The sequence below is a fragment of the Schistocerca piceifrons genome, chromosome 3 (genome assembly GCF_021461385.2).
Source record: "Schistocerca piceifrons isolate TAMUIC-IGC-003096 chromosome 3, iqSchPice1.1, whole genome shotgun sequence".
Classification (NCBI taxonomy): Eukaryota; Metazoa; Arthropoda; class Insecta; order Orthoptera; family Acrididae; genus Schistocerca; species Schistocerca piceifrons.
In genome coordinates this window covers 118,655,766-118,675,390 of record NC_060140.1, presented here as the reverse complement: position 1 = coordinate 118,675,390, position 19,625 = coordinate 118,655,766, and the positions used below count along the sequence as shown (strand labels likewise).

The 19,625-nt window shown below is 42.3% G+C and overlaps 1 protein-coding gene across 1 annotated transcript in view; it reads left to right on the top strand.

Annotated features, from left to right (window-relative positions):
* Window positions 1-19,625, top strand: part of LOC124788443 (solute carrier family 22 member 7-like) — a 158,165-nt gene that overhangs the window by 4,522 nt on the left and 134,018 nt on the right. The gene's annotated exons all lie outside the window — the stretch shown is intronic.

Here is a 19,625-nt window from a genome sequence, read left to right as displayed (position 1 = left end):
AGAATAGTGTACCTATCTGGTGGGAGGAACCATTGTAAGACAGAATGGGTGGGGGAAGACTGAGATTATAAAACATGGGTGGCTGATTTCGTGGTACACAGTGGGAGTGGTGAATACAACATATATCGTTATGAATAAATGCACTCTTAAATTGAGGCCCAGCCCAAATATAACAACTAGTCCGACCAGACCAGTCGTTAATTATAGAGTCAGGCCTGGTAATCTGAACTGTTCTTAAATGGTGTGAAATAACTTCACGTTACTATATTTTCAAACAAAATATTTCTTACAAAACGCAGATCTTATCAAACTAACTGAAAATATTAAGTCTTCTCGTTAGAAGTAGGTAGTCTGTATAGAAATTTTCCCAAAGAAGCAGCTATTGAAATCATAAGAAAAACTTATTGAACTATAAGGAAGTAACTGAACTTCTTCAGATAATTTTTTCTTTCAGATACTTTGTGTCCCACACTAACGTATACAAGCAAACATGAAAACTGGATGACGGGTGATATCTAGCTGAGACACTGGTGAGACGAGCGCGACTCGTGTTCGTGAAGTTTAATACTTGACATCTTGTCTTTGCGGTCCTGCCGTCCCGTTCCTTATATGATTTTCTGGCGTCACTGAGTTGCTGGCCTGCCTGCCAGTGAGTGGCTATAGCGGTATCGATAAGAGCTCTGTCGTACTGTCTTTGGAGCGACCGCAAGTATTTCAGGGTCGTTGTCTGCGGAAGTTCAGTCAGGAGACAGCGACAGTGAGGTCCGGACAGCCAGTACTCGCCGACTGCTTGCGACACACAATGCACTGTCCGACGAAAGGAGACTGGAGTGGTAACGACCGTTGGTTGGTCGTTCGGTCGGTCGTCTCATTGGGCGACGTGTATTTGGTCTTCTGACCGTTTCTGGGCCCTCGTCAGTTGGTCATCTTGCGTTCCTTCCTTGTGCAGAGATGTTGGGTGGCCAATAGGCAAGTGTTCCCCCTACATGGTTGGCTCCGAGCGAGTGTGCTCGGGTCGCCGGGTCTCCGAGTTCTGAACAGACAGGGAGTTGAGTCAGGATGGAGCTTAAGTGAGCTCCGGACAGCCAAGACTCGCCTGAATGTTCCTGACACACATGACTTGGGTGGGAACGACTGAGCGGTTATTTTAATGCTGTTTGCGTCCTGGAATAGGCAGTCGGTCGGTTGGGGCAGAGCAGTGAGGAAGTCTCTGCGGAGAGGGCATTAGCGTAGTGTTCCGCCGTGTGTTTTACCTCGCCGTGTTGATGCTGTCCGATAGGGCGTGTAGTTCGACAGATCTTGGTGTTTCTTCATATTTTTCAGTGGTTGTTGTGCCTTGGCTGCTTTTAGACGCCAATATTTGCAGACGTAGTGCTTCTGTCCTAGCTCACATTTTACTTTATCGTGCCGTTGGTCGGCTGGAACTGAACTGAATAGGTTGTTGGTCGGTCCTTGAGCCGTCCCTGGGTCGGGTTGCCATCCGATTATTTAGTCTTACTTTTGGCTGCCTGTCTCACCTGGAATTATGTTAGAGTTACCTCCTCAGGCCGACCCTTGGAACGTTTCTGAGCCCCACTGTTCTACATCTACATCTACGTCTACATCCATAATCCGCAAGCCACCTGTCGGTCTTTGGCGGAGGGTACTTTGAGTACCTCTATCGGTTCTCCCTTCTATTCCAGTCTCGTATTGTTCTTGGAAAGAAAGATTGTCGGTATGCCTCTGTGTGGGCGCTAATCTCTCTGATTTTATCCTCATGGTCTCTTCGCGAGATATTCGTAAGAGGGAGCAATATACTGTTTGACTCCTCAGTGAAGGTATTTTCTCCATACTTCAATAAAAGCCCGTACCGAGCTACTGAGCGTCTCTCCTGCAGAGTCTTCCACTGGAGTTTATCTATCATCTCCGTAACGCTTTCGCGATTACTAAATGATCCCGTAACGAAGTGCGTTGCTCTCCGTTGGATCTTCTCTATTTCTTCTATCATCTGGTATGGATCCCACACCGGTGAGAAATACTCAACTAACATCTTTTCATACAATAGTTTTTTTACTTATAACCTTGACTTAAAAAGTATCATTTTATATATTACAAACGTTCTGATCCGGGGCGATCTGCAGATTGTAATGTTTGAAAAAGCACTTCAGAGCCAAAATAGCATTTAAATATTTTGGCACTCAAGTATTTCTTCGAATATTATGGTATGATTTTATTTTATTGGCGATACGTCGATTACACAATTATGCTCATTGACTGGAGTGATGAAAGCGTATTTTTAGTAGTTTGCATTATTATTTTTTTCCATGACTGAGAATGAGGCAGACAGGCGGTTAAACTTTATATATCTGAGGTTTGAGAATAATCATTGGCAACATACGTTCATCATTTACCATTATCTAGTACTACTGCGAACTTCATAGCGCGTCATGTTAGTTTTTCTTTCATAAAAGCCTTTTACATGCAATTATTAAAGAAATGCTGCAAATTGCACTATCAGAAACCAGCAAGTGCTTCAAACCTTTAGATGTATTGACACTAGTACGATACAGAGAAACAGATAGGAAGGAAACATCGTGATTAGATCATCGTAATTAGGTGTACACAAGAGAGTAAGGCCATAAATTTTCCGAACGTGAAATATTTTGAGGAAATCTCTGATAGAATTGGATACACATTTCAAAAATAAATTGTGGAATAGGTGTAAAAGTAGCATAACTGGAAGGAAATATTTTCAGTGTCATAAAGTAGGAATCTCGATATTAAATATGTCGTTGCTATGATATACGTAGGATAAAGAGTTGTGGAATTGAATTGCAGATCAAGAAGCATACTATAAAAACCAACAACCACTCTTCGGCATTAAACATGATCGCCTCTGAGGAGAGGCGTAGCCGATGTGTCGGAATATGTGATGGGCGCCAACCCTACAGAAATATAACCATAGGCCTTCCTGCCCACAGCCCTAAAAACTAGTTGCAACACCTAAGTACAGTATGCCCACGGAGAGTACTGCAACTTTTGCTGAACACCTAAATCAGGCCGCTAAATACCCCATCAGTCCAAAATGTTTCGAGACTGGATTAAAGTTGAGAGGTTGGTTGCAGTGCTTCAGCTGTTCTACACAGCCTCTTTCTACTTCAGTATAACTCTTAGGCCTTTTTTCGCATTGTGACCCGCTTGCATGTTGCATTGCCTTGAATGTCGGCTTTGTCGTCAGAGCGTAGGCCCCTCATGTGAGTTTCTGCACTTTGTCGTTTTGTGATTAGTTGTTATAGATAACACTAAGTCTCGTCACTGATGATGGTTTTCTCCAGAAAAGAAACGTCCTCGTTTTACACATGAAATAAGTTGCAGCAGGCGTCCATGCGTCGTCGTTTTTATTTCAGAGACCAGATGTCCGCGACGAACTTACCACATAGTGTAACCTCCGAACAGAAAAAATAATTATAATATTCACATTTAGTGTAACCTTCCAACAGAAGAAATCTCGTTTAAGTTCCCAATAGAAAAATTTCTTTCCAATAACAAAATTCCGAGTTTTAATGTGACCTTCCATTAAAGACTGGCTGCATATCGGGATTAATAAGTTTTGACGTTAGCAGCGCTGCGTCATGGCACTGTGAAATCATCCTGAATAAACTGAAAAGTTATTACGTCACAATAACGTCGCCGGATAACACTATCTGAGCCGTGGCGCTCGTTACTGGCGCGCCAGTCTCTTGGATGTCCATTATCGATCCTTCGATGTTTCTTATCCTTGCTTGCCTTGTGGCAGTTGACGGTTTGCTCGGGCGCCCTGCTGTGATGCCGCGAGGTACGAGGTGGGAAGCAACCACGTATATGTGGAGTTGGTTGTACGCGGTCTGCCGGCTGAGGATGGAGGAAATGTGCTGGCTGGCTGCCTGTCTGCTCTCCTGATTTTGCTCGCCGTGCCTTGCGACTGCCTAGCTTGGGTTGCTGCCTGGTGTATCCTATACGAGCCATACCAGACGTCCAGCAGAAGTTAAGCAGCCTTGTTTTTCTTTTAAAGAAAAGGAGCAAATGTATAAGACCTTTTGTAACCAATTTTGGTGGCCTCGTAAGTGTGGCCGTAGCGTTTACACTGCCTTTGGGGCGAGCTAATTCTTCTAAATTTAAATAGTTGGGTTCCCTGTCCTTTATAATCTTCTGGGGGTTTTATTTGAATTTTCTCTTTGGGGTTCCTTCTTTGTGCTTGGTTAAATGTTTACCTGTATAGCGGGAAGTGACTCCTGCTTAAAACTCGGAGAAGGTGTTTGATGTTACTGCCGCCTCCGGCATTCCTCTTTTCAATTGTCATCCCTTCGATCGGCCTGGTGTCATTCCTCGTTAATTAATGCTGGTTTATGTGTACTTAATTTTGAATTGGCCATTTGAATTAATATTTTGGAGCGCAGTATAGCACTAAGGCAACCTCATTGTATACCACCTTGTGCCCCGGTCTAGTACCTTAATTTTCAGTGCCACGAGTTAGATCCACTACCGGTTTTACTGATGTGCTCCCTTCAAAATCTTGTCTTGTGTAAGTTTGCCCCATGTGTGTCTGGGAACACAGAGATGAGCTTTAGTGTGACTTCAGTGCTAGTCAGTTAATGGAATCATCATTTTGGCTTGGCTTCCACTGAAGAGTTTGAGTGGAGCGTAGTGTGTTTGATTTGCTATTCATTTAATTACTGTAAGTTTGTCTATTTAATGGGGAGCAAGACATTTAAAGACTGTTGGTATTAACTCACCTAGTTGCTGGGTGTTGCTAATTCGTTCCAAATGGCCTACTAGTTATTCAATGGCAAGGCTGTTGATTAGTTGGTTACTGTGAGTAAAAATTCACGCTATTTATTTGTTGCCGAAATCGTTAAAGTGCCTGTGTCGTGATTCAGTCACTAGCTACGTGTTTTAGCTAAATTGACATAAACCTTACGTTGCCTACTTAAAATTTGTTGCCAGCAGAAACCCTTAAGAGACAAAGTTTTGTCACTGCTTATGTTAACTTTTACTGGGAGCAATATTTCATGTAGTTAAATTTTGTCTTCAAATGTGTATTTCTCTGATGTAATAAACGAGTAATAAAAGAAAAGAGCAAAACATATATATATATATATATATATATATATATATATATATATATATATATATATATATATATATAAAAAAATCGTGTTACAAACCGGACACACAAACCGGAAGGACCAAGCCCCTTTGCTTTTTTTCTTTTATCTCTCGTTTATTACATCAGAGACATTTCAGGCGTTTCCTCTCACCACGGACAACGCAGTGTGCCGACGGCTTTCGCTTAACGACTCAGGGCAGTGGCATTCACGTAGAGTTCTCAGTGCTAACAGACAAGCAACACTGCGTGAAATAACCCAGAAATCAATATGAGACGTATCTTTAGTGCAGCGAAATCTGACGTCACTGGGCTATGGCAACTGACGACCGACGCGAGTGCCTTTGCTAACAGCACGACATCGCCTGCAGCATCTCTCCTGGACTCGTCACCATATCGGATCGACCCTAGACGACTGGAAAACAGTGGCCTGGTCAGATGAGTTCAGATTTCAGTTGGTAAGAGCTGATGGTAGGGTTCGAATATGCCGCAGACACCAAGACGCTATGGATCCCAGTTGTTGAAAAGGTAATGTGGAAGCTAGTGGTGGCTCCATAATGGTGTGATCTGTGTTTACTTGGAATGGACTGAGTACTGGTTATGTTACGCTACCTGGAGACTGAGACGCCCTGCTAAACTCGAAGGACACGACAGGCAGTTTAAATCGAGGAAAGGTGCCAAAATAAAGGGCTGACAGTTACACTCGACATACAACTTAATGATTTGATCAAACATTACAAGAGCCCAAAAGAAATTTTTTTTAAACACAGCTTTAATCTTTGGGACTTAATTACCAGCTGAAAGCCACTTTAATTTAAAAACGGCTGAAAGCAAATAACTTAAAACGCAAGCATAATCAGAAATTTATAGGCAAGCCTTACCTTACAACAGTTCTTTATTTAAGCTGATGGCCCAAAGAATCTGAGATTTTAAGATCAAACAATTTGAATTCAAAATCGGCTGACAGCCTAACTCTTAAGGCTAAACATCATTAAATTAAAAAAAAGCAAAGGCGTTTCTTAAAACAGTTCTTAATTACGCAAAACTCAACCAAAATTTTAAAGGCAAAACCTTACATTAAAACAGTTCTTTAATTAGGCTGAAGGCCCAAAGAATCAGACACTTCAAGAGCAAACAAGTTAAATTCAAATCAGCTGAAGCCCTAACACTTAAAACTCCATAACATTAATTTTTTTTAAATACCAAAGGCCTTATGTGAAACAGTTCTTTAATTTAGGCTGAAGGCCTTAAGAGCAAAACAACTCAAACTCAAAATCGGCTGAAGGCCCAACACTTAAAATTCAACAACATTATCATTTTTAAAATGCCAAAGGCCTTACGTGAAACAATTCTTTGAACTAGGCTGAAGGCCTTAATGGCAGAACAACTCAAACTCAAAATCGGCTGAAGGCCCAACACTTAAAATTCAACAACATTAACATTTTTAAAATGCCAAAGGTCATACGTGAAACAGTTCTTTAAATTACGCTGAAGACCTAAGGAATCTTGCGTCTTAAGGGCAAAACAACCTTAATATTTAAAAAAAAGTTGGCTAGAAGCCATACAAGTACAACAACAACAAAAAAATAAAAAAAGGCAGTACACACAAGGGCACTCAGAAGTTCCGAGGGTCGGCCTGGAATTCAAACACTAACGCTCGCTTAGGTGAGACGGGCAGTCGGCCCAACGATTGTCGATCCGACGACAACCCAACCGACAGACAGTCAACGGACTAAGCGACAGGATGTCCCAACAGCCCACAACGAAATTCCAATAACAGAATGTGAACGGTTGGGGCTGGCTGGTAGATTAAGTAAAGGCTTAACTTTCGCGCCCGGGATCGGTAAGCCACGGGTCTCGTAGCAATGAGAACAGCCCCTCACACTCCGACCGCACGTGGCACAGCCACACGCGCGACGGAGACTTCGACGCTGCTCCACACCAACCAACCAACCCACAGGCCCGGAAACGGTGAAAGGAGAAAGTATATGTTGGCCGATGAGACGACCAACCGAACGACCAACCAACGGTCGTCCCGCTCCAATCTCCCCCCGTCGGACCATGTGTATCGCCAGCTGTCGGCGAGCACTGGCTGTTGGCGCCTCACCAGCGCTAGGTCCCCCGATTTCACTGCTGCTGCGTTCCGATTGCAATGCTGGTCCGTCCCGAACTTACTGACAGACACACGACGACCTGGAAATACTATTGGTAGCTCCAGAGATGGTACGACAGTGCACTTATCGATACGCGCTGCTGCTGCCGCTCACGGGCAAGAAAGGCAGTAACTTAGTGACCCCAGCAAACAGAATACGAAAACGAGGCGGCAGTACCGTAAGAGAAGATGGCAAACAATGTATGGGATAAACGCGAGCCGTGCACTGCTCAGAGACCATTTGCCGCCATTCACGAACTTCATGTTCGGCAACAACGATGGAATGTTTTTGAGTAACTATGCGCTGTATCACTGGGCCAGAACTGTTCGCAATTTGTTCCAAGAACATTCAGGACATTTCGAGTGAATGATTTCGCCACCTAGATCGCCCGACGTGAATCGCATCGAATGTTTATTGGACATAAACCGCAGGTTCATGTACAAAATCCTGCACAGGCAACACTTTCAGAATTATGGACGGATATATTGCACAGGCAGCGTGACTCAATATTTCTGCATGGGACTTTCAACGACATGTTGAGTCCATGCCACAGCAAGCTACGCCGCGCTAAAGGAGTTTCGATACGATATGAGGAGGTATTCCATGACTTCTGTTATCTCAGTGTATGTTTCTATGGCAACGCCTAAGTGTTGCTGCGGTTCCAAGCACAAGAATAAACATTTTTCACCAGCAGTCATTCGTAGTTCAGCTGGAAGCTAGCAATAGCGTTGGCAGATGCCAGCGATCTTTATTTATCGATTGTACTACAAGCTGACTACGGCATGATGGCTCCCGAGTGGTATGTCTCTTGCCGGCCCAACTAAGTAGAGAGATGTAACTCGTGGCACATGTTGCCACAAAACATAACGGCCAGTCTCTTGCGTCTAAAGGTAGGGTATAACACTTTTGACACTAGATGTCCACGTGCAGAGGGGCCTGATCTGGATAGCAGAGGTGTGGGTATCTTTAGGGAGTAGTAAATGATAAGATATAGGTTTATATGAACAAAACGATCGTTATCCCCTATAGAGGTACAGATAGGCGCGCCAAAGTCGGATTACAAGGTCATCAGCCAGTCTTGGTGTGGCCGAGAGGGGACACCTTAGAAATGTAAGTTGGTTCGGAGCTACAATCCTTAAAGGAGTCAGGAATGAAAAACGTCTTAACCAGCTGGATGCCAGTGCCTGGTAGGGTGTGTGACTTTGCGGCTGACGTCCTTCGGCTATAGCTAGTAGTCAACATGTGATCCTTGTCACATTATTATTATCCGCGTCTGCCCTCGGTAGCTGAGTGGACGCCGGCACGGAAGCTCAGCGTGTTCGGTCTGAGAGCCGGTTGGCCTCTGTAACAAAAAATTGAGTGCAGGAATCAACCACCGACCTTGAACAGGATGTCTTGCGACGTCCGCAACGACCAAACACAACGAACAATAACGAACAAAATAAAAAAAATTAAAAAAACGTAAAGAGTCGCATGTTCGCGTCCAACTGTAATTAAAAAAAAAAAAGTGGTCAGCGTGGCAGAATGTCAAACCTAAGGACCCGGGTCCGATTCCCGGCTGGGTTGGAGATTTTCTCCGCTCAGGGACCGGGTGTTGTGTTGTCCTCATCATCATCATTTCATCCCCATCGACGCACAAGTCGCCGAAGTGGCGTCAAATCGAAAGACTTGCACCCCGACGAGAGGCCCTAGTCACATGACTTTTTTTTTTTTTTTTTTTTTTATAATCTGCAGATCAAATTTCACAGAAACGTAGGCTGGCCGAAGTGGCCGTGTGGTTAAAGGCGCTGCAGTCTGGAACCGCAAGACCGCTACGGTCGCAGGTTCGAATCCTGCCTCGGGCATGGATGTTTGTGATGTCGTTAGGTTAGTTAGGTTTAACTAGTTCTAAGTTCTAGGGAACTAATGACCTCAGCAGTTGAGTCCCATAGTGCTCAGAGCCATTTGAACCATTTGAACAGAAACGTACCTCTGCTGAAGCGACACTCTTACTTGGCATGTAGGTCAAAATGAATTACATTTGAAAAACACGAAATAATTATTAAACTGACTGCGCGAACTGTACATTGGGCCAAAAATACGTAGTTTGGAACTCAAACAGTGGCATCACAGCTGTGGAAACACTGTGCAATGGAATCTACTATTGTCGCAGCAAGCACACGTTGTTGACATACCTACCTTACATCCGAGCATAGGGACTCGCCTGTCCCACGTCACCGGAGTGCGAAAAATCGACGGAAACACAGCCACTTGTGACCGAGCGGTCTAACGTAACGGTGTCACTATGTTTTCGAAACAGGGACAACGGAGGTGGATCAAGACTGCATGTGCCAGAGGTCGTACAGAACGACAGTGTCATCAAAGTCTTCGAGAGGCGTGCAGAGAATCGGCATTGCCGTACAGAACAGTGGCACGTTGGGTAAAAGCCTTCAAGGAAGGTCGGCAAACTGTGGCAGACATGCATCGGTCAGGTCGTCATAGCGTCTCTGAAGAAGAAGTGCATGCTGTTGCCGCGTTAGTGGACAGTGATCGACGCCATACGATTCGTGAGCTCACCTACGAAGCCGGATTAGCGCGTACGACTGTGCTTCGCATTCTGAAGGAACGCCTGGGCATGGGAAAAATTGTATCACGATGGGTTCCGTATGACTTGATGGAAATGCAGAATGGTTGCATTACAACGCTGCTCAGACGCACTTGCGGCGCTATGAGCTCGAAGGAGAGGCGTTCTTACGCCGTGGCGTAACATTGGATGAGACATGGGCCACATCGTACGAGCCAAAACTGAAACGCCAATCCAACGAATGGCGTCATTATGGGTAGTCGCGGAAGTCGAAAGTGCGTCAGAGCCCCAGCATGGAGAAAGTTGCGGTGATTCTCATGTACGACTGTGATGTTATTATCCTAACGCATTACGATCCTCCAGGGCAGACCGTCAATGCACAGTATTACTGTTCGTTTTCGGAGCATCACCTGCGATCAGCTTTGCGGAAGATGCGGCGACACTTTCTGCGCAACCCACCCATCATTTTGCACGACAATGCGCGGGCCCATACAGCGCAATCTGTGGCTGCTCTGTTCGGTCGATGGGACTGGAAACTACTGTACCATCCACCATACTCCCCGGACTTAAGTCCTTGTGACTTTGATTTGATTCCGAAGACGAAGGAACCACTTCGTAGCATTCGCTTCAGAACTGTTCCAGAGATTCGACAGGCAGGAGACCGCTCCATTCGCACCATCAACAGAACAGGCTCTGCTAACCATATACGAGGGTCAGTCAAAAAGTAATGCCTCCTATTTTTTTCTACGTTTAATTGTCAGGAAATTTAAATGCAATTACATAGGTTGAAAACCACGACATTGAGGATCATTTTGTCATTTTTCAATGTAATCTCCGCCCATCTCTACAGTTTTGGTCCATCTTTGAACAAGGGCATGTATCCCAGCACGGTAAAAATCACAGCTCTGCTTCCTAAGCCATTGACGCACGGATGTTTTGATGGCCTCCTCATCTTCAAAATGAATCCCACGATGAGCTTCTTTTAGTGGCCCGAACAGATGGAAGTCTGATGGTGCCAGGTCAGGGCTGTATGGGGGATGAGGCAAAACTTCCCATCCAATTTTGACAATCTCGTCAGAGGTGTGACGACTGGTGTGTGGTCTTGCATTGTCATGCAAAAGAAGAACATCTGCCATTGATTTTGTTGGGCGAACTCGCTGAAGACGTGCTTTAAGTTTGTTGAGGGTTGTGACGTATTGAACAGAATTTATTGTGCATCCCTGCTCCAAAAAATCAACCAGAATCACACCCTCTGTATCCCAGAAAACTGTTGCCATAACTTTCCCTGCCGATCGCACAGTTTTGAATTTTTTCTTCCTCGGCGAGCTTGTGTGACGCCACTCCATTGACTGCCTCTTTGATTCGGGTTCAAAAAAATGCACCCATGTTTCGTCCCCGGTCACAATTTTTTTCAGAAACTCATCTCCCTCCAAACGGAAGCGCTGCAAGTGTTGGGAGGCTATTGTTTTCCTTGCCTCTTTATTCTGATCGGTTAACATTCTTGGAACCCACCGTGCACAAACTTTTGAGTACCCCAATTGTTTAATAATCGTGATCACACTGCCTTTACTAAGAGAAATAATGCGACACACTTCATCTGCAGTCACCCGACGGTCACCACGAATGATGTCATCAACTTGCTGAATGTTGTGTGGAGTCACTGCACTCACCGGCCTGCCGCTCCGCTTTTCGTCAGTCAACGGTGTTTGCCCTTCAGCTTCCTTACAACGACGAACCCATCGTCTAACAGTGCTGACATCCACTGTCACAACACCATACACCTTCTTCAGTCTTTCATGAATGCGTATGGGCGTTTCACCTTCTGCATTCAAGAATTCAATCACACAACGCTGTCTCAAACGAACATCGATGTCGGCCATCTTACAAACTTCTGCTGTGCTGCCACCTGTTGACACAGAAAGTTACTACTGCAGTGGATTGCAGAAGAGGGGTTGAGGAATGGCGCCAAATTCAAATTTTTCACTTAACTTAATTTCTTTAAGCAGAAAAAAAATGGGAGGCATTACTTTTTGACCGACCCTCGTACTACGCCTCCCACATCGCTGGCAACGGGTTCTACACAACGATGATGACTACTTTGAAGGACAGTGACAGGTGCAAACATGTAACCCTTTTATATCGGTCGTGAATACATAGTTGCCACTATTTATGTTCCAACCCTCGTATTACATGTGTGATCGTTAGTAGTTTCTATGGGATTTACAGATGAAAACAGCAGCTATTTCGACATAGTGCAAAGAGAATATGATTCAACTGAAACTCTATAATAAATACTACTCAATACATAAGACGATTAACCTCCTGATGTGGAGCAGAAGCAATGGTCATAGTTATTCGTCAAGACCAATACACCAGTAGTTCTATTAGTTAGGGTCTGGGACGGAACTGACCTAAATTATGTGGCCTCTCCTTGGTAGCAGCAACCTTGATCACCTCAAAGCTGAAAGTGTAAACGAGTGCAGGTTGGTGTTTGCTAAAAGATGACCCAACACCATATTTTAGATTATAATAAGTCACACATTTTCGTCCATGGGAAGTTCACTTATTAAATAGGATGACCAGTTCGTTACACTACCAAAAACTATTAGTGCAACTACCCTGGACATAGCCCATCTTGATGAAGAGTGACTGTCCACTGCTGTAGCTGAGTGTTCGATTGTGCCACATAACAATTTTCTATTTATACGAAAATATCCCACTTCTCACTTAACACAGTCCCTGTTAAGACAACTGCACACCAGTGAATCGTTTAAGTGACTCCATCACACAGATCAATGTGTCCAACAATAGTACAGACTGATGACACTGACAGTTCATGGTACTTGTTGATCACATCACAACTCAGGTAAAAAGTGAAGTACTTGAGATTGCAGATATCAATTGAAAATAATTACATCGAATTTTGCCATTACTGGTGTGCATATTTTTGTGCAGAGAATGTACATAATTGTGCAGTACACTTGAAGACAGACATTACTCAAGTACCTTCAAACTGACTATTCTGGATGACATCTGTCTGTTTATAGATGGGCAGAGGATTAAATTGTTATTTTGAAAAGCAAATAATAGTTTAAAATTTGGCTAGGTTGGAATTTATTATGTTTGATGAACTACAACTAGTAGAGTACTTTGGATTCCAGAAAGTGTTACTGGTTACAAATTCATAAGAATAAATTGTGAATCCCCTCATTTGCATGTGCGAGTGCCACACTGTCAGTTACAGTGAATTTCATGAAATCATTAGTTATGATATTAATAAATCAATGCTGTAGGTCATACTGTGCTGACAAATTATAGTAACAAAAGTAAGTAGTTCAAGTCTTCGAATCAAACAATGGCTATTACATCTGCGCAGGAAAATGGTACTGGCTGTGACATTTGATGTGGAAGAAAATTATTTTTACGTAATTTAAAGTACTCTACTAGAATGCAGGAATGCTTAACTTCCAAATTAGGTCACCTACCTCAAATATCCTATCCCCATGAACCATGGACCTTGCCGTTAGTGGCGAGGCTGTGTGCCTCAGTGATACGGATGGCCATACCGCAGGTGCAACCACAACGGAGGGGTATCTGTTGAGAGGCCAGACAAACGTGTGGTTCCTGAAGAGGGGCAGCAGCCTTTTCAGTAGTTGCAGGGGCAACAGTCTGGATGATTCACTGATCTGGCCTTGTGACACTAACCAAAACGGCCTTGCTGTGCTGGTACTGCGAATGGCTGAAAGCAAGGGGATACTACTGCCGTAATTTTTCCCGAGGGCATGCAGCATTACAGTATGGTTAAATGATGATGGCGTCCTCTTGGGTAAAATATTCTGCAGGTAAAATAGTCCCCCACTCGGATCTCCGGGCGGGGACTACTCAAGAGGACGTCGTTATCAGGAGAAAGAAAACTGGCATTCTACGGATCCGAGCGTGGAATGTAAGATCCCTTAATTGGGCAGGTAGTTTCGAAAATTTAAAAAGGGAAATGGATAGGTTAAAGTTAGATATAGTGGGAATTAGTGAAGTTCGGTGGCAGGAGGAACAAGACTTTTGGTCAGGTGAATACAGGGTTATAAATACAAAATCAAAGAGGGGTAATGCAGGAGTTGGTTTAATAATGAATAAGAAAATAGGAGTGCGGGTAAGCTACTACCAACAGCATGATGAACACATTATTGTGGCCAAGATATACACAAACCCCATGCCTAAGACAGTAGTACAAGTTTATATGCCAACTAGCTCTGCAGATGATGAAGAAATTGAAGAAATGTATAATGAGATAAAAGAAATTATTCAGGTAGTGAAGGGAGACGAAAATTTAATAGTCATGGGTGACTGGAATTCGATAGTAGGAAAAGGGAGAGAAGGAAACGTAGTGGGTGAATATGGATTGGGGGAGAGAAATGAAAGAGGAAGCCGTCTGGTAGAATTTTGCACAGAGCGCAACTTAATCATAGCTAACACTTGGTTCAACAATCATAAAAGAAGGTTGTATACATGGAAGAAAAGGAATACAAACGTCTCAAAAAATGATATCGACAGGAAGTGCAAAATGGCTAAGCAGGCATGGCTAGTGGACAAATGTAAGGATGTAGAGGCTTATCTCCCTAGGGTAAGATAGATACTGCCTACAGGAAAATTAAAGAGACCTTTGGAGAAAAGAGAGCCACTTGTGTGAATATCAAGAACCCAGATGGAAACCCAGTTCTAAGCAAAGAAGGGAAAGCAGAAAGGTGGAAGGACTATATAGAGGGTCTATACAAGGGCGATGCACTTGAGGACAGTATTATGGAAATGGAAGAGGATGTAGATGAAGATGAAATGGGAGATACGAAACTGCGTGAAGAGTTTGACAGAGCACTGAAAGACCTGAGTCGAAACAAGGCCCCTGGAGTAGACAACATTAAATTGGAACTACTGAATGCCTTGGGAGAGCCAGTCCTGACAAAACTCTACCATATGGTGAGCAAGATGTATGAGACAGGCGAAATAACCTCAGACTTCAAGAAGAATACAATAACTCGAATCGCAAAGAAAGCAAGTGTTGACAGATGTGAAAATTACCGAACTATCAGTTTAATATGTCACAGCTGCAAAATACTAACGCGAATTCTTTACAGACGAATGGAAAAACTGGTAGAATCCGACCCCGGCGACGATCAGTTTGGAGTCCGCAGAAATGTTGGAACACGTGAGGCAATACTGACCCTATGACTTATCTTAGAAAATATATTAAGGAAAGGCAAACCTACGTTTCTAGCATTTGCAGACTTAGAGAAAGCTTTTGACAACGTTAACTGGAATACTCTCTTTCAAATTCTGAAGGTGGCAGGGGTAAAATACAGAGAGCGAAAGGCTATTTACAATTTGTACAGTCACCAGATGGCAGTTATAAGACTCGAGGGGCATGAAAGGGAAGCAGTGGTTGGGAAAGGAGTAAGACAGGGTTGAAGCCTCTCCCCGATGTTATTCAATCTGTATATTGAGCAAGCAGTAAAGGAAACAAAAGAAAAATTGGGAGTAGGTATTAAAATCCATGGAGAAGAAATAAAAACTTTGAGGTTCGCCGATGACATTGTAATTCTGTCAGAGACAGCAAAGGACTTGGAAGAGCAGTTGAATGGAATGGACAGTGTCTTGAAAGGAGGATATAAGATGAAAATCAACAAAAGCAAAACGAGGATAACGGAATGTAGTCAAATTAAGTTGGGTGATGCTGAGGGAATTAGATTAGGAAATGTGACACTTAAAGTAGTAAAGGAGTTTTGCTATTTGAGGAGCGAAAAAATTGACGATGTTCGAAGTAGAGAGGATATAAAATGTAGACTGGCAATGGCAAAGAAAACGTTTCTGAAGAAGAGAAATTTTAACATCGAGTATAGGTTTAAGTGTCAGGAAGTCGTTTCTGAAAGTATTCGTATGGAGTGTAGCCATGTATGGAAGTGGAACATGGATGATAAATAGTTTGGACAAGAAGAGAATAGAAGCTTTCGAAATGTGGTGCTACAGAAGAATGCTGAAGATTAGATGGGTAGATCACATAACTAATGAGGAGGTATTGAATGGAATAGGGGAGAAGAAGAGTTTGTGGCACAACTCGACTAGAAGAAGGGACCGGTTGGTAGGACATGTTCTGAAGCATCAAGGGATCACAAATGTAGCGTTGGAGGGCAGTGCGGAGGGTACAAATCGTAGAGGGAGACCAAGAGATGAATACACTAAGCAGATTCAGAAGGATGTAGTTTGCAGTAAGTACTGGGAGATGAAGAAGCTTGCACAGTATAGAGTAGCATGGAGAGCTGCATCAAACCAGTCTCAGAACTGAAGACAACAACAACAACCTCAAATATAAGCATTAAATCACAGGTTTTGGCCAGTAATGAACTGTTACCCTTCAAATACAGAAACATATCATATGGAAATAAAAATATTAGTCTACATATACGTACATAAACATCAGCTGTCGCCATAGCCTGTGGTAATATTTTGATTACAAGCCAAATCCATTTATATTGTGAATGGGAATCAGACCACTATACAAAAATGTACATTGCTAACATTTGTAGTTATGATATTAATTAAGCAATGCTGTAGGTCATACTGCACCAAAAAATTATGGTAACAAAAATGGAGAAGAATAACTTAATCAGTGAAACATAAAACGAATATATTTCGATATAACTGCTATAGAATGTTGAAGGTATATGTAATCAGTGAAAAACCAAAATCGTAAATTTATAACTAAGTGAAGAACATACTTTCAAAGAAGTACTTATAGAATTGTGTATCTGGGCTGTAAGAGGAACTATTGCTAGGGTGAAAGAGGAGGGTAGTGTGAGGTTGTAGAAAAGGGCCTGATGTTTTTCTGGTACACTAAGCGAGTTGTGAGTACATATATATTTATGAATCCATGTGCTCTTAAGGCCTCGCGGGACCAATTGTTAATTATGGAAACAATCCTGAATAATATTATTTTACAGTACTACATTTTCAAATGCAGTATTTCTTAAGAAACGCAGTAGACCTAATCACATAAATTGAAAATATTACGTGTTCTCGTTAAAAGCAGATAATCCCCACAACAGTGTTCCCATAGAAGGAACTATTTGAATCTTAAGAAATACTTACTGAAATATAAGGAAGTTGACTAACAAACCACAAATCAGATGACGAAACTTCTTCAGATAATTTTATCTTTCAAATAATTTGTGCCCCACCCTACAGAATGCAAGCAAATATAAGGATTGGAGGAAGAGTGTTGTTTAGCTGGCACATGAGATAATATGTTTTAGAGAATAATTTTTTATTTATAATCCTGTCTTAAGTAGTACGATTTAATTTTAGTGGCGCTACAACTATGACACTAATATCATCATTTATGGGAGAGACAAAGACATATTTTTAATTGTCTGCATGGTAATTTAATTTCATGATTGACAAAGACGTAGGCAAGAGGATAAACTTTTTATATCTAAGGATTAGGCGTAACCATTGGGAACATTTATTAATCATTTGTCATTAACCTACCGCCTCTGAGTATTTCATTGTGGGTCATGATAACTTTCCTTTCATAAAAGCCTTTTTTCATCCAGTGATTGACACAATGCTGCGTATTCCACTTTCAGGAGACAGTAAGTGTTTCAAACTCTCAGATTTATTGGCACTAGTGCAATACAGAGAAACAGGCAGGAAGATAACAAATGATTAATCGTCATTATTAGGTCTACACATGGTAGTAAATATATAAAATTTCCCATCATTCCATACTTTGGGAAAATCTCTGACAGAATTGCATACACTTTCGAAAATCAGTTGGGAAAATAAGTTTTCTTACAAATACACAGTTGATTTAAAATTGAGAGAAAACGTTCCCACTGTCATAAAGTATGAGTCTACGGTATTAAAGGTGATTACAGCTCTAACATAACATAGGTGAAAGAGGCATTGCAAGAACCATACTGATTAAATGCTTCTCTAAAGGAAAACCTACATTCAGTCAGTAGTACTGTAGGGAATCAGGCTGGTGTGAGAATGTGAAAAAAAGGTCAGTAATGCAGGAATGGAAGAGGACAATAAAACACCGTCAGAGACAGGTAACCACTCAAACCAACCACACTATGATCCCCTCTGAGGAGAGTTGTGGGCAAACGGCCGGTCGGCGAGATGGTCGCCAATCGAGCAGAATGGTAACCATCAGGCTTCCAGTCCACAGCCCTCAAAACTAGGTCCAAGCAGTATGTGGAATGTCAGTAGCTAAGTCCGGAGTGCGTATATAAGGTGTGTCGTTGGTGTGGTCTGGACTGGGCTGCTGCACTGAACACCAACGTATCTCCTCAGAGAAGATCTCATTGTTTTCAAGACATACAGTGTATAAAGTCTATAGAAAATACTGAACTGCGTACTACATCGGGTCATATGAAGAAAAAATACCTGTTAAATCTGTAGCTTTCCATGAGACACTTGATGGTCCATTGATTGTTAATTGAATTTTGATCTAGATCTTAATGATACTTGGTTTTCCATTCCCTACCGAATTTTTGGATTTGGCAGTTTGGCTCGACACATAAACTGTATTTTGTGGCAGTATGGTTCAAATGGATCTAAGCACTATGGGACTTAACATCTGAGGTCATCAGTCCCTTAGACTTAAAACTACTTAAACCTAACTAACCTAAGGACATCACACACATCTATGCCTGAAGCAGGATTCGAACCTGCGACCATACTAGCAACGCGGTTCTGGACTGAAGCGCCTAGAACCGCTCGGCCACAACGGCCGGCTGTGCCAGTATTTGTGCAGTTTATTCTACTGAGTGGAAGTGTCTGTTAAGTTGAAAATGGAAGAGCAGAAAGAAAGAGAGATTTCTCATGTACTAAGTGGGTCGAGTTTACAAACAGCTCCAACAATATGAACTTTGACAGCAGGAAGAATTCGATACTAAAGGGCAACTGAGATTGAGTAGCAAAGCGCATCTATGATTCACAAAGTCTGTAGATATTTAAAACATGTTGTAGACAATGGTGGTGAAGTTTTAGCATTTACATGCATACTCATTATGAAACATTTGTGGAAGATAGACACAAGCAATAGCGGTGGTATCAAGAAATGCAGTGATTTGTTATCAAAAACACAACAATTGTAAAGAAAAAAACCTTGTTAATGTACAGACTGTTTGTGGCATTGGTTTACAAAGTATCCAGCATGTGCGTCATGAGGGAAAATGTCCAACATTCGATTTCCCCTGGAAAACTATTAAACAACACATTGGTTTAACCAAATTAAACGACTTTGATAAAGAAGTTTTGGCAGACACATATGGATATCAGATTGGTTTCCCTGGGGAACTGTTGTGCTCAGTGATTGTACAATGATTTGAAAAACAATGTAGGTATTTACAGCAATCTGTCATGTAGTAACCTGGTTTTATTTAAAATGTGTAGGTTCGTGACAAGGCTTTTAAAATATATTAAATTCAAATAATATACATTTACATTTTTCAGCGCAAAATCGCAATTACATTCGTTCTGATGAAAATAGAAATCATTACAACGAGTAACAGGGGTGCAAGTAACTATAAAGTATGGGATCTTGCCCATTCGTCACTAATAGGGTGCCTACAGGGTGCAGCATTCTCCGAATGCTATAAAACAGTTTCAAACAAATAACATTAATGGTTTTAATTCTAGGAAGCAATCGATAGTACTTAACTTTGGAGGTTTGCAAATAGTAGTCGCAAACGAGGGACTATAGGCAATATAATTTAGGGTCATTGCCACGTGA